The sequence below is a fragment of the Camelus dromedarius genome, chromosome 14 (assembly GCF_036321535.1).
Source record: "Camelus dromedarius isolate mCamDro1 chromosome 14, mCamDro1.pat, whole genome shotgun sequence".
In the NCBI taxonomy this organism is placed as follows: Eukaryota; Metazoa; Chordata; class Mammalia; order Artiodactyla; family Camelidae; genus Camelus; species Camelus dromedarius.
In genome coordinates, this window is record NC_087449.1 from 44,394,054 (window position 1) to 44,407,222 (window position 13,169).

Genomic DNA, 13,169 nt, shown 5'->3' on the forward strand with positions numbered 1-13,169 from the left:
GACTAGTGGCTACTGTATTGGACAGCATAATCCTACATAGAGGACGAAGCACATGCAAGTGTCCTGTGGCAGAAAAGAGCTTGGTGTTCAATGAAATGAAAGAAGGCCAGTAGAGCTGGAAGGCCTGGAGAGCAAGGGAGGTGAGATGATCCCAGAAAAGTTGCTTAGAGTTAGGTCTTTATTCTCAGAGCCAAGGGAGGCTGAAGAATTTTAGGCAGCAGGCCAACATGATCAGATTTGCAAAATCTGTTGGCTGTAGTATAGAAAACAGATGGTTGGGAAACTGCTCAGGAGGCTGTTGCTGTCATCCAGGTGAGAAATGTTGAAGACTTGGATGAGGATGGTGACAGTGGAAATGGAGAGAAGAAGACAAAGCCAAAGGAATTTGGAGGATAAAGTTGAAAGAGTTTGGTGATAAAGTAGATGTGGATGAGGGGAGAAAGGGAGAGGGAGGTGTCAAGGACAAAGTCCTCATTTTTGGTTGAAAAACCCAGACCAATGATGATGCTGTGTTCTGGGATGGAGAGCCCATGAGGAAGACCAGTTTGGGAGGAGGAGAAAGAACAAAACTTTGGTTTTGACCATGTTGAGTTTGAGATGCCTGTGAGACATCCGGGTAAGGATGGTGGGTAGACATTGTGATAACACAAAGATAGATCTAGAGTGCACAGGGGACGTCTGAACTGGAATGTCAACTGGTGTCAAGAAGATCACTGAGGCTGCAGGTTTGGAAAAGCCCTGGGTGAAGAGGGGGCTCAGACCCAGCTGTCCAGCCCTCCGAGGATAAAGATCAGATATCCTTGGATATGTCAAAGAAGGAGCGGGCAAGAGAAAAACCAGGGGGGCATCACGTCCCAGAAGCCAGCAAGCAGGAGGGGAGATCACGAGGACCAAAGGCTGCTAAGAGACAAGCGAAAGCGAAGCCTGGAAACTGACCATTGGACTTACAGTGTGTGTGCCAGTGGCAGCCTCTGCAAGAGCTGTTTGGAGAGGGCAATGGAGGCAGAATTCAGTACAAATTCTTTTGGGAAGTTTCCCCGAGAAACAGAAAAATAGAACAGGGGCTAGAAAGAGATATGGGGTCAAGAGAGAGTTTTTTTTCCTTTTTTTGTTTTTTGTTTTGTTTTGTGTTTTAGGTGGGAAAGACTTGAAAATGTTTAAAACCTGCTGGGAAGGGGTCCAGTTAAGAAGAGGTTGAACACACAGGAGCCGGAAGAGGAACACCAGTAGTGGGAGGCTCTGTGGGAGGGACAGCTCTACAGCTCTACAGGAGGAGAGGGTGCTGCCGGTGTGAGAAGCCTGGGAGGTTTGGAAGGTGGGGGAGCTCAGGTGTGTGCATCTGACACACTGTAGGGCTCAACCCACCCGTAGCTCTGAGACCCTACGCTGCCAGTCAGGATCCTGTGTGGTCACAGGCTGCCCACGGCTGCTCCGGCCTCTCCCCAAACTCCTTACTTTGCCTTCTCTCTCTCTTTGTATTTTTTTTTTTTTTTTTGCCTTCTCTCTCTGATCCTGGCTCTGTTCTTTGCTGGTCTCTCTGGCCCCATCCTTTGACCATCTCTGATTTGGTCTCTCCACCTTTGCCCCTCCCTGTTTCTCTGACTCTTCCTTCTCTGTCCAACCCCCCCCTTTTTTTTTAGAGTTTTATTTATTTATTTATTTATTTTTTTTTGCAGGAGGAGGTAATTAGGTTTATTTATTTTTTTACTTTTTCATTGGAGGTACTGGGGATTGAACCTAGGACCTAGTGCATGCTAAGCAGGCACTCTACCATTTGAGCTATACCCTCCCCTCTTCTCTGTCCCTCTTTTTGTCACCATGTCTTTCTCTGTTCCCACCTCCTCAGCCTCTGACCCCATGTGTGTGTGCCATTGTTTCTCTGCTTTTCTGTCTCTGTCTGGATATCGGTCCTCAGTCCCTGCATGTCTTGGCCATCTCTGGCTCTGATTTGTCCCCATCTCCCAGAACCTCAGGTCCTAGCTGCTAAAAGCATGGCTCCGGATCAGCAACCTCGGCCTCATCTGGGAGCTCGTTAAAAATGCAGATTCTCAGGCCCGTCCCAGACCTAGAAATCTGAATCTGCCTTGTAACAGATTCCCCAGGTAATTCACACACAAGTGAAACATTTCAGAAGCACTGCCTTCAGCTTGCCTCTAAAACAACACGGAAACAAAACCCCAGAATCTCAGAATCAAAGAATAAGCTGGATCCTCCGGTATCTCCTGCATCACCTGGGTGATGCTGAGGCATTCGGCTTCTCTGCATCCCTCCTAAAGCCACTCCTGATGCTCTAGGCAGCTAAGGGAGGGAACTAAATAGGGACTTCAGGAGGTCCTGAGTGTTTATAGCTGCTGAATTACCGGTAGGAGGGAATTCTCCTGATACTGATACACTGTGCGTCCAGGTGCAATCCCAGTGCATCCTTGCAAACGGCCACACCTGGACCTACCCCTGTCTGTGTCACTCCATCCTTTCAAGACTAACAATGTGTTTTTTTTTTTTTTTTTTTGAGCTGGAGATAGAGTGCGTGTTTTAAGTTGGGGAGCAGTTACCCGCTCGCAGCCTTAGAAGCAGCCCACCTGAGGCCGGAGACCACAAGGATTGATGAGATGTCACACTTTGTGATTCTCCAAGTGAGGGGGTGCTAAAGAGAGGAGTCATGCCAAGATTCCTAATCCTACTCCCAGGTTTAAGCAACAACAGCCCACGATGTGTCTGTGCCTGCTAACTGGCCTCTGTGTCATTTGGAAAATTGTAACTTTTCCTCTACAGGGTAGCAGACGTGCTCAGACTAACACATTTCTGGCCCCTTGACCCAGTACCAGCTCGGGTATGTTTCAGACCAGTCCTCTAGAGAATGCATTTGTTTTCCATGTCAAGATTTCGGGTGATGGGATTGTGTTTTCTGAGTTTGTTTTTTTAAGTGGAGTTTTCTCCCTTCTCTGGTTTGTTTGGTTTGGTTTGGTTTAGAAGACTTGAGAGAGAATTTAGGAAAAGGGTCACCTTCCTGGGCCCTGATGCAAGTCCCTGACACAGGGCCAGGAATCCAGGTGCTGGCTTTTTTTTTTTCCCCCTGACTCCTCCAGCTGTGGTCCAGACTGGATTGAAGCAGACAACAGGTGGCAACCCTGGTGAGAGGTGGTATGGAAGGAGAAAAACAACCAGAGAGAACAGGTTCCATTTGGAAGGATTAAAAGGATTCATTGCAAAGGGGCTGGAGTAGTGCCTGGCTAGTAAAAATGATGTGGAACAAAAGCCTAGTTATAGGGGAGCAAGGAGATCGGAAGATTAGATGCCTCGGGGTTGCTGAGACCGAGCATACCAGAGTTGGGTGCACCTGCTTTGGTGTGGTGTACCTCTTTGCTCTCCCGAGGGAAAGAGCTGACCCAGGGTGAAGAATAAACAGGTTTTTGTCTGGAGCCTTGCTTGGCTTCAGCATCAAATAGACCCTGGGTCAGCCGCCCCGATGGGGATGGTGGGAGAGCAGCTAAGTGTGGGCCTCAACATTTCTCCCCTCCCCTCCCCTCCAAGGCTGCTGGTGAGAAGAGACCCAGGCCAGTGGCTGGAGAAGGTGGCTTGGGTCCTAGCCTCGAGCCTTCCAGAGCTTAAGTAGGAAATTGCGAAATAGGGCTACATTTTGAAAGAGAAAGTATGTGAAATATGGTTCCTCCCTCGCCTGTTCGCTCTCCCAGAGCTCGGTGCAGGGTGGTGGGTGAGATGGATTTCTGGCTGGACTTAGTCCTATGTGGGAAAAAGGGCAGAGCCAACCCCCCTGGGGCCCCTCAGGCCAGGCCACAGCAGCTGCCAGCCTTCGGTTATTGATTATTGTTATTGGGATAGAGTTTTTCCATCTGTGGAGCATCAGCCTGGCCCATGGAGAAGGCCGGCTCCTTCCTCTGGCTGAGTTTCATCTCTCCTGAAAGGGGCTGGCTTCTGAGGGCTCCCTCTGCAACCCAATATGTACCATGGGCTGCTGATTAAATACTTGGAATGTCTTCAGGTTGAGCCAGGCCTGTCCATAAAATGGGAGGCATTTTGGCAGGTCCAAGGCCCCTGGCACCCAGTCTTGGAACTGACCCTGCTGTCTTCTTCTAGGAGCTGGGGTGGGCCTCCCGCCAGCCTGCTTCCCTGGGAAACATCGAAGTGAGTTAAAGTCAACAGTGAGTTCATCTCCAAAAGGAATAAGCCGGCAGCCTTCAGGGCAGGGGAACAGGAGGAGGGGGAACAGGGATTTGGGGCAGGGGAGGGGGTTAAGTGATGCTGGAATAGCCAGACCAGATCCAAGGCTGTCAAACAAGCTGGCAGCTCAAGGAACAAAGCAAAATGCTTTCCCAGGCCAGCCCTGGATGGCTCACTTGGCAATGGTGGTGACAGTGAGGGTGTCACAATCCCAGGGACCAGGAGAGATGTCCTCTCAAGGATTGGGAGCTGGAGCAACACATGGACGTGAAAAGAGGCTGGGGCAGTTGAGTTGGTGAATTCATGAGCACCGAATCCACTGGCCCCAGGACTGCCTGATGGGCATGTGCAGAGGGCCACGTGGGCAGTTAAAGTCCATGGTCTCATCTTGGAGGATTCAAACAGGGAGGCCTCAGACGTCAAGGCCATGTGAAGAGCAGGCTCGTGATGGCAGAACCTAGCATTTTAATTGCGACAGTTCATTCATTAGATTCATCTTGGAGGGCTTTACATTTGCGTAATGGTTCCTAATTTGAGCCCATGACTCGCTTCTGTGTGATTCACCACCTGGGGCGTGAGCAAGCCACATCCTGAAGGGCATTAGACTGCTCTCTACTCACTTGCTCTGACGCACCACGGGGCTGGGGCGCCAAAGGCAGAGCAAAGTCCAAAGTGAGCCACATTCAGGACTGGCCCAAAGCTGGAGCCATCTCTCTTTGGCCACTGAGTGGAACCCTGGCCTCTCTGGCCATCTTTCAAGGGCTGGGCTCTGAGCAGAAGGAGGAGAGCAGTGCCTCCCCGCTTTGGACAGAATAGCCCAATGATGGCCCATCACCTGCTCACGCCAGTTGAGAGACACAGAAAACCCATCTGGTTCAGACTTCGGATCTACCCCCAGGGCTGGGGTAGTGGCAACAACTGCCTTGAATATATACTTGGCTTTTCTCCCAAGGGCAGGACCATCACTGAGGACTGTGCTTGGTTTCTCTCATGCCCTCCCATTCATTCTCACAAGGTATTTTTTTGTGCGAGGTATTTGCCAACCATGCATATTTACAATTCTTTTCCTGCCACCAAATCAACAAAATGTCCACAGACATTGCATCTCAATTTCTCACCAACACATTCTCTTTGCATTCCCCTGGTTTCCCCACCTCCCATTTCCCTCTTTTTTCTGAAGACCAGCTTTGACATTTCTGCTCTCTCCAGAGCTTTTCCAGCCCCCTCCCACAGCCCTCCTGTATCTTTTTCCTTTCAATGCACAGCCACAGGCCCTTCACAGCCATGGCTTGCTCAGCTCCTCTGCCCCCTGTAATTTCCACCAATTGCATTTGTCTTTTGTTATCATGGGCCGGATGTTTGTTGAATGAATGAAAAAAAGCAAATGAATGAAAAGGTCTCGCTTGAACATGTTTATTTTCATATTATTCCTGGAGATCATAGTTCTGGATCACGCCTGCTCCTTTCTCCTCCTGGGAGGACAAATAAGGCCAGCAGCCAAGTTCATTAGGGCCTGAACCAACGGCAACCTGACCTTGATATTTTTGTCATCTGGCCACAGCTGGTTGTGACCACCGAGCTTTCCAGAGTCATGGCCCACCACTCACATCCTGCATCCCATCTCCTCTTCTACCCAGAACTACTCAATGGTGCCCAGTTCAAATGAACTTTCAAATGTCAGTGCCTTTGCCCATGCTGTTCCCTCCCCCTAGAATGTGCTTCCCCACACTCTCATCTGGGGATCTATTTATATTTCATACCCACACTGAATTAGTATGTGAAGGTGCTTGTGCTACTGGCCCCTCCGTCTGTGTTTCTATGGACTGTCTATACACCTTTTTCATATCTAAATGTATGTCTCCAGCCGAATGTTAGCTCTTGAGAGCGAGGACTGTGGGATTCCTTCTTCTTCGTCTTTTTTTTTTTAATTTTTAAAAAATATAGTCACTTACAATGTGTCTATTTCCAATGTACAGCATCATGTTTCAGTCATACATATACATACATATGATTGTTTTCATATTCTTGGGATTCCTTCTTGTACTTCCTGTCCTTCCTCAAGTCTCACAGAGCTGTGGGTGCAGTTGGAGACATACTTATAATAACAATGGCCAACATTTATATAGTATTTACACTCTTCTAAGCCCTTTATTTGCACTGCCTCACTCCATCCTCCCCACAGCCCTATGAGGTGAGTACCTTTGTTATGCCCATTTGACAGATGAGGAAACTGAGGCAAGAAGAGGTGAAGGGATGTGAGCAGGGATGCACAGCTAATAAATAGTGGAGCCAGGATTTGAACTCAGGGAGTCTGGCTGTGCTACCACCTAGCTGTGTGAAAATTCACATTTTGCACGTCCTTTTCCCCACCTGTGTACCATGATACCCAGCCCATTCAGGTCTTGCTCCTTTATCAGGAAGAGGAGGGAGAGCCAGAGGATGGACCACATGTGCTCATCATTAACGCCATAGGGTCCTCCCGGGCATCCACCAGACCCTGCCTCTCCCCTCCAGACCCTCATCAGCGCCCACTGCTATGAAGCTGCTCAAGACCACTTTGCCACCGGGTGACTGCCAGCACGTGAACCAGCCTTGGGCCCTGGGGGGCTGCCTTGGGACACGCCCGGAGCTGCCCACCCTGGGTGCAGACCTTGAAGACCCAGATGCACCTAAAATCTCGCTGGGTGAAGTAGAGAGCCTCTCTCCCCTACATGTGTGGTGCTTTGTCTCAAGATCACCAAAGCCGGTCTCACAAAGACTCTGGACAAAGAGGCTTTTGGATTTCTGCCTGAAGCCCCCTTCTCCTTTGAGCTCAGAAAAAAACTCCTGGGGCTGAAAGACACTGACAGGCCAGTGTCACTCTTCCCGAACCCCCTTTTCTCTTCCACATGGGCTCCTTCTGCCCCCTTCCCCATGATATGTAAACCTCCTCAGAGAGCCCCCTGCTGGCCCACTAAAGCATCAGCTACTCTCCGATGTATAGGGAACCCCCTCATCTTCCCCAGGGTAGAAAAAAAAGAACTGCACCTCCATGCTGGGACAGGGAAATTTCACTCTCAGAGGGCAATGGTGACTGACAGTCAGCTCTAGTCACTTACACCCCTTTTCAATGAGCAGAACTCCCACCAGAGCCCCAGGAAGGGGTCATCGACAAGCTTTTTTTTCTGTAAAGGGTCATGTAGTAAATATTTTAGGCTTTGCAGGGCAGCTGTTCATCTCTGCCTTTGTAGTGCAATAGCAGTTGTAGACCAAACAGGGTGGCTGTGTTCCAATAAAACTTTATTTATGAACTCTGAAATTTGCATTTCTTATCAGCTTCATGTGTCACAACATAGTATCCTTATTTTTTTTCCAACTATTTAAAAATGTGAAGACCATTCTTAGCTCATGAGCCCTATAAAAATAGGTGGCTGATGGGATTTGGCAGGAGGGCTGAAGTTTGCTTACCCCTGCCCTCGGAGATAAGCTACTCGGTTTATGCCTGGTACCCTGGTGAGGTAAGGGTGGTGGCGGGGTAACACAGCAGAAACCTGAGTCCCCAGGTCCTGAGCACAGTGGCCAAACATCCTAGGGATATGCCCAAATCTGGCTGGAAGCAAAACTGACATCTCTAAAGTCTCCCAAATAGACATTTAAAGCATCTGGAAGATTCTTCCAACCTAGTTACAGAGTGAGTTGGAAGGATTGTTTTTTTCCTGAGACACAAGAGGTGGCTGACTTATCTTTTTCTAATCAAGGGTCTAAAAGTCACGTAAATCATGGTTTTGACCACTTCTTCCTCTGCTGCCTGAGAAGGTATTCGTCCTAACTTTCTTACATACCTCAGCCTGAGTCTCCCCTTCGGGAGTAAGATTGTGTTCCCAGTCTAGACTAGACCAGACAAGGAGCAAGAGGAATACAGGAGGCCAAGGAAAATCTCAGTGTCTTGCTGGGCAGAAGCTGCCCGTGTGGCAAGGCTGCCCTTCTGACAGGCAGAGGTCGCCCTGACACGCTGGTGTCAGGAGTTGACTTCAGATTTTTTTATTCTTCTGGAAACAATCCAAGGTACCTGGTTAACATTTTGAAAAAATGTTTTCTTAAGGAAAAGGGAGGAGGTGGGCAAGGGAGGAGGGGGGAAAGAATTACACAAAGATTTAGTCTAACGGCTTAAAAATCAGAAGGATCATTGGACAGATAGACATCGAGTGTAATAGGAAACACACTGATCCTGGGGAGATGACTTAATATGGGCCCTCCAGCCTCCTTGGAGCTAAAACAATTATCTACGACTTGGAATGAGACTTCATATTCCCACATCAGTGTGTGCTCTGGATCCACCTCTCAAGACACAGCCAGCAGTCCTGCGTTATCTTAACCAGGCTGAAAATTAGAGGCCGTTAATAGCATCTCATAAAATTGCTTCTCAGATTTTCTTAAGCAGAATATGCCGAAGACTACAGGGATTCAGTGATAGGAGGGAGCAACATGCTGCTAGTTATTTTTCCAAAGCTTAATCTAGGGATCTTTTTGAAGAGCTCCTTCTCCAGCAATGAGACGAATGCCAAGACCAATATAGACTACGTTTTTCCCACTTAGAAGCGGTGACCAGGTCCATTAGCCATGAAGTTTCTTGGGGTTCCCAGGGGTGAGTCTCTCAGCCACATTTCACAGCCCCCCAGCCCACTGGCTTGTTATACGCTCGTCTAAAACTTCCCTGGCATCCTAGACTGAGAACTGGAAGTTTGGTCCACAAAGCTGCAATTCAATGCACCTTACTTTTCTTATATTCCCTTGTACACTGTTAAGGTTGTCTAAACCAGGACTCTTCCTTCTGGTTTGCTATGAATGCAACAAAAATAACAAAATCCTCCAAACATATTCTGAGTGCTTCTCCATTCTTCCAGGGTCCGGAGCCCCTCTTGGGGGCTGGTAACTGTTTTACCTGGAGAAGCGGCCACTCCAGGGGCCCAACTCTTAGCCCCAGCAGGTAGGGGTCACTTCATCAGGACTTGCCAGAGGAGAGACACAGGAGGCTTACTCAGAGGAGCCTCTGCTCTCAGTTCAACTGGGAAGGATAAGCCAACAAGCTGGCACTAATTAAGAGCTAATGGCCTTACAATGGAGCTTTGCCAAAGGATAACGACCCTCGGGCTGCAGCATAAATATCAAGGCATTTGGGGCAGAGCCAAGACATATATTTTCAGAGTGCATTAGACACTGCCGCAGCCTGCCGCAGCCTGGCTCTGCTGAGAAGAAAAGAGAGGATTTAAGGTAGATGGGAAAGGTGCTGCGTCTTCCTAGGGCTGCCTTCTGGTCAGCTCATCAGAAAGCTTCAGGGGGACTTTCGGGAAAGACTTTGCTTTTCAAAACTTCTCAAACTTCTGTGTATACAAGGATCATTTGGGAAGTTCGTTAAAAATGCATATTCTCTGGGCCCCACCAGCAGAGGGTCTGATTTCGGTAGCTCTTGGGTGAAGCCCGAGTCTGCATTTTACGCCAGTTCCCCCAACTGTTCCCTGATGCTGGTGGTCCTCAGACCACGCTTTGAAAAGTCCCTCGTTAGAAGCTGCTTCTACTTGTCCATTAGATCCCAATGAATAAGTTTGTACAGAATGAAGAAGAAAGTGAGCTCAGGGTCTCTGCTTCCCATGAAAACAGTCCATTCTTTCCTAACAGAACTGGGCACAAAGCTGTTTCAGAAATGTGGCACTTTTTTTTTAATTTAAAAAATTATTTTTTTAAAATTTGTTTTTCTTTACATTTTTTAGGTGACTTTATTTATTTACTTTTTTTTAAACTTTTTTTTTTGTGGGGTCAGGAGGTCATTAGGTTTATTTATTTATTTTTGGAGGTGATACTGGGGATTGAACCCAGTACCTTGCATGCTAAGCATGAGCTCTACCACTTGAGCTATACCCTCCCCCACAATAAATGTGGCATTTCAAGCCACCTTTTTGTTCCATTTCTGTTGGGATCTTCCCATTCACACAACCCTGTGGTTACTGGGAGCAAGATTCCAGGGAATGAGGAGCTCACCATGGGTCTGGAGGAACAGAGAAAGCTTCCCATCTGCATTGTGTGTAGTGGGTATACAATGCTTTTCATATCCCGTAATTCATATGGCTACACTGCAGTCTTTCCGGGTAGTTAAATTAATAGGTCTGTTTTAAAGCTGAGAAATTATAGGCCTGGAGGTATGTCTTGCCTCTTCTGGTCACCATAACATCAGGAAGGATGTATGTGAAAAATGTATCACACATGCGATGAGCAGGACAGACAAACTAAACCAATACCTTTAGCTTGACCTTCTTTGATCAGGCTTATTATCTGCTGGTAGAATTGAGGCTGGTTGTTTGCATCAGCAAATACTGCTGTAAAAGGATTGATGGATCAGATTATAAAAATAGATGGAAAGTTCATATGTTATACGCAAGCCGAGTATGAGAAGAGGAGAGAAACAACCCACCATATCATCTGGGAAAATGAAACTCCTTGGCAAGACTTCACAACAGCCTGATTCAAAATTTCATAATGAAATTATGTCTCTGATCAAAGCCTGAATGAGCTCATGGGCTGATTTTTGCCATTTGTGTTTATTCTGGTTTGAACCAAATTGAGGCATCAGAAACACATTAGCCTATTCTTTTCTCCGGAAGTGGGCTATTGCACCCTTGTTGGGGGGTGGGGAGGGACAGCGTGAGGCAGAAGGGGACATCTTTGGGTCTTCGCTAGGTATGAAGTTGCTTCTGACCTGCTCTCAGAGACTTCCTGAAACACCACGTCAAGGTCAGGGCCATCTTAGGAAAGTCGTGTTTATGCTCATGATAGTTGCCCTGGGGGCAATAAAAGTGAGTCTCAGGGGAAAGAAGGTATTTCCCACTCTTGTCTAGGACATGGCCTGTTTTTACTCTAGAAAGAATGTTTTGGGGTTTGTTTGTTTCAGACGCAGAGAAATAAAGACTCAGTCATCCCTCCCACAGTTAGAGTAAATCACTTCATACCAGGTTGTTTGTTTTGATGGAATGAGATACCCCACAGGCCAGGATCCATCTTCTTCCTGCCTAACTACCTCTTCTCTGACCTATCCTGAAGGCATAGTCATGGACATGTCCTGACAACTTGAGGCACCAAAAAAGAAGGAGGTTTCTTTGTTGAAACACAGACATCTCAAGACTTTATTTTGGCTGACAAAAACAGAAACTGCTGGGCCTTACTGTCCTCATTCCCCCTCAGGAATGCAGAGACATGCCCATCTGCTATTGACTAAACGTGTCCTCCTAAAACTCATATTTTGAAACTCTAAATCCCTGATGTGATGGTATTTGGAGGTGGGGAAGATGATTGAATTTAGATGAGATCGTGAGGATGGAGACCCCATAATGGGATTAGTGCCCTTATAAGAAGAGGGAGACACCAGAACCCTCCCCCTTTCCCCAACGAGTGAGGACACAGTGAGAAGACAGCTGTCCACAAGCCAGAAACAAAGTTCTCACTAGGAAACCAACCAGGTGGGCACCCTGACCTTGGACTTCCCAGCCTCCAGAACTATGAGAAATAAATGTTTAAGCCACTCAGTCTATGGTATTTTGTTACAGCAGCCTGAGCTAAGACACCATCTATTCATCTCTTTATTCAGTGAATATTTATTCAGTTCTTACTGTGTTTCAAGTGCTTTTCAAGGTCTTGAAGACACAGCAATGAACAAACTTTCAAGTTTCCTGCTCTCAAGCAGCTTACAATCTAGAGGAAGCAGCCAATAAACTTGTAAATAACATAATTTCAGCTAGTAATAAATTCCATGAATAATTAAAACAAATACTGTAACAGAAAAACTGCAGGAGAGTGGGAGATGGCTGATTTACACAGATTAGACAAGGAAGACTTCTCCCAGGAGGAAGGGTTGCCAGATAAAATGCAGGATGCCCAATTAAATTTGAATTTCACATAAACAATGAATTTTTTTTAAGCATAAGTATGTTCCAAACATTGCATGGAATATACTTATACTAAAATGTGTTCCATTGTTTATCTGAAATTCAAATTTCATCAAATAGCCCCGCACACGTGGTCCAGCGTGGTTCAGGCAGGTCACTTCGGCCTGGCCTGGGAAGTTACGAGCTCTTTTACCCGACGTAGGCCGGACCCCGCGCTCCGGTCCCCGTCCCGTCGGCAAGATGGTGAAGCCCAAGTACAAAGGACGGGGCATCATCCTGTATTTTTTAAAATTTTTTAATTTTTAAAATTTTATTTTGGGGGGGTTGAGGCAATTAGTTTCTTTTCTTTCCTTTTCTTTTAACAGAGGTACTGGATATTGAACCCAGGACCTCCTGGATGCTAAGCATGCACTGTCCCACTGAGCTATATCCTCCCCCACATCCTGTATTTTTATTTGCTAAATCTTGCAACCCTACCAGTGGGTGACATTTGAGCTGAGAACAGAATGACCAGAAGAAACTTGCTATGCAAAGGTTTAGGCAAATGATGATTCAGGAAGAGAGAACATCCAGTGTAAATGTCAGAGGGAGGAAGGTACAAATGAGGTCAAATAAATAGGCAGGGGCCAGATCCTGCAGAATTCTGTAGTGATGGCAAGCAGTTTGAGTTTCTGTTTCTCTCCTTTAACCCTAAGAGTGATGGTAAGCTATTGGAGTTTTAAGAAGGGTGACAAGTTCTGATTGGTATTTGGCTGTTGTGTGGTCTGCCACTTTTGGAAGGGCTTAGAGGACAAATTCAGAAGATAATTAAACTTAAGCTTGTGTCATTGGCCAGAGAAGAGACTTCTACGTTTGCGGGTAGACCCAACTAGGAGTTCTGGGCCGTGCGTCCGGGGAAACTAGGCGGTTGCTATGGAGGGCAGCTTGGCGGTTGCTAGGGACAGAGGGGGCGGGCGCTCGACGCAGAGCGACGTCTAAGAGGCCGGGGCGGGGGTGGAGCCAGGAGTGCGGCGTCGCGCGCCGCGCGTTCGCAGGAAGTCGCGCAGGGGAAGGGAAGGGTGCGAGCGGAAGTGACGT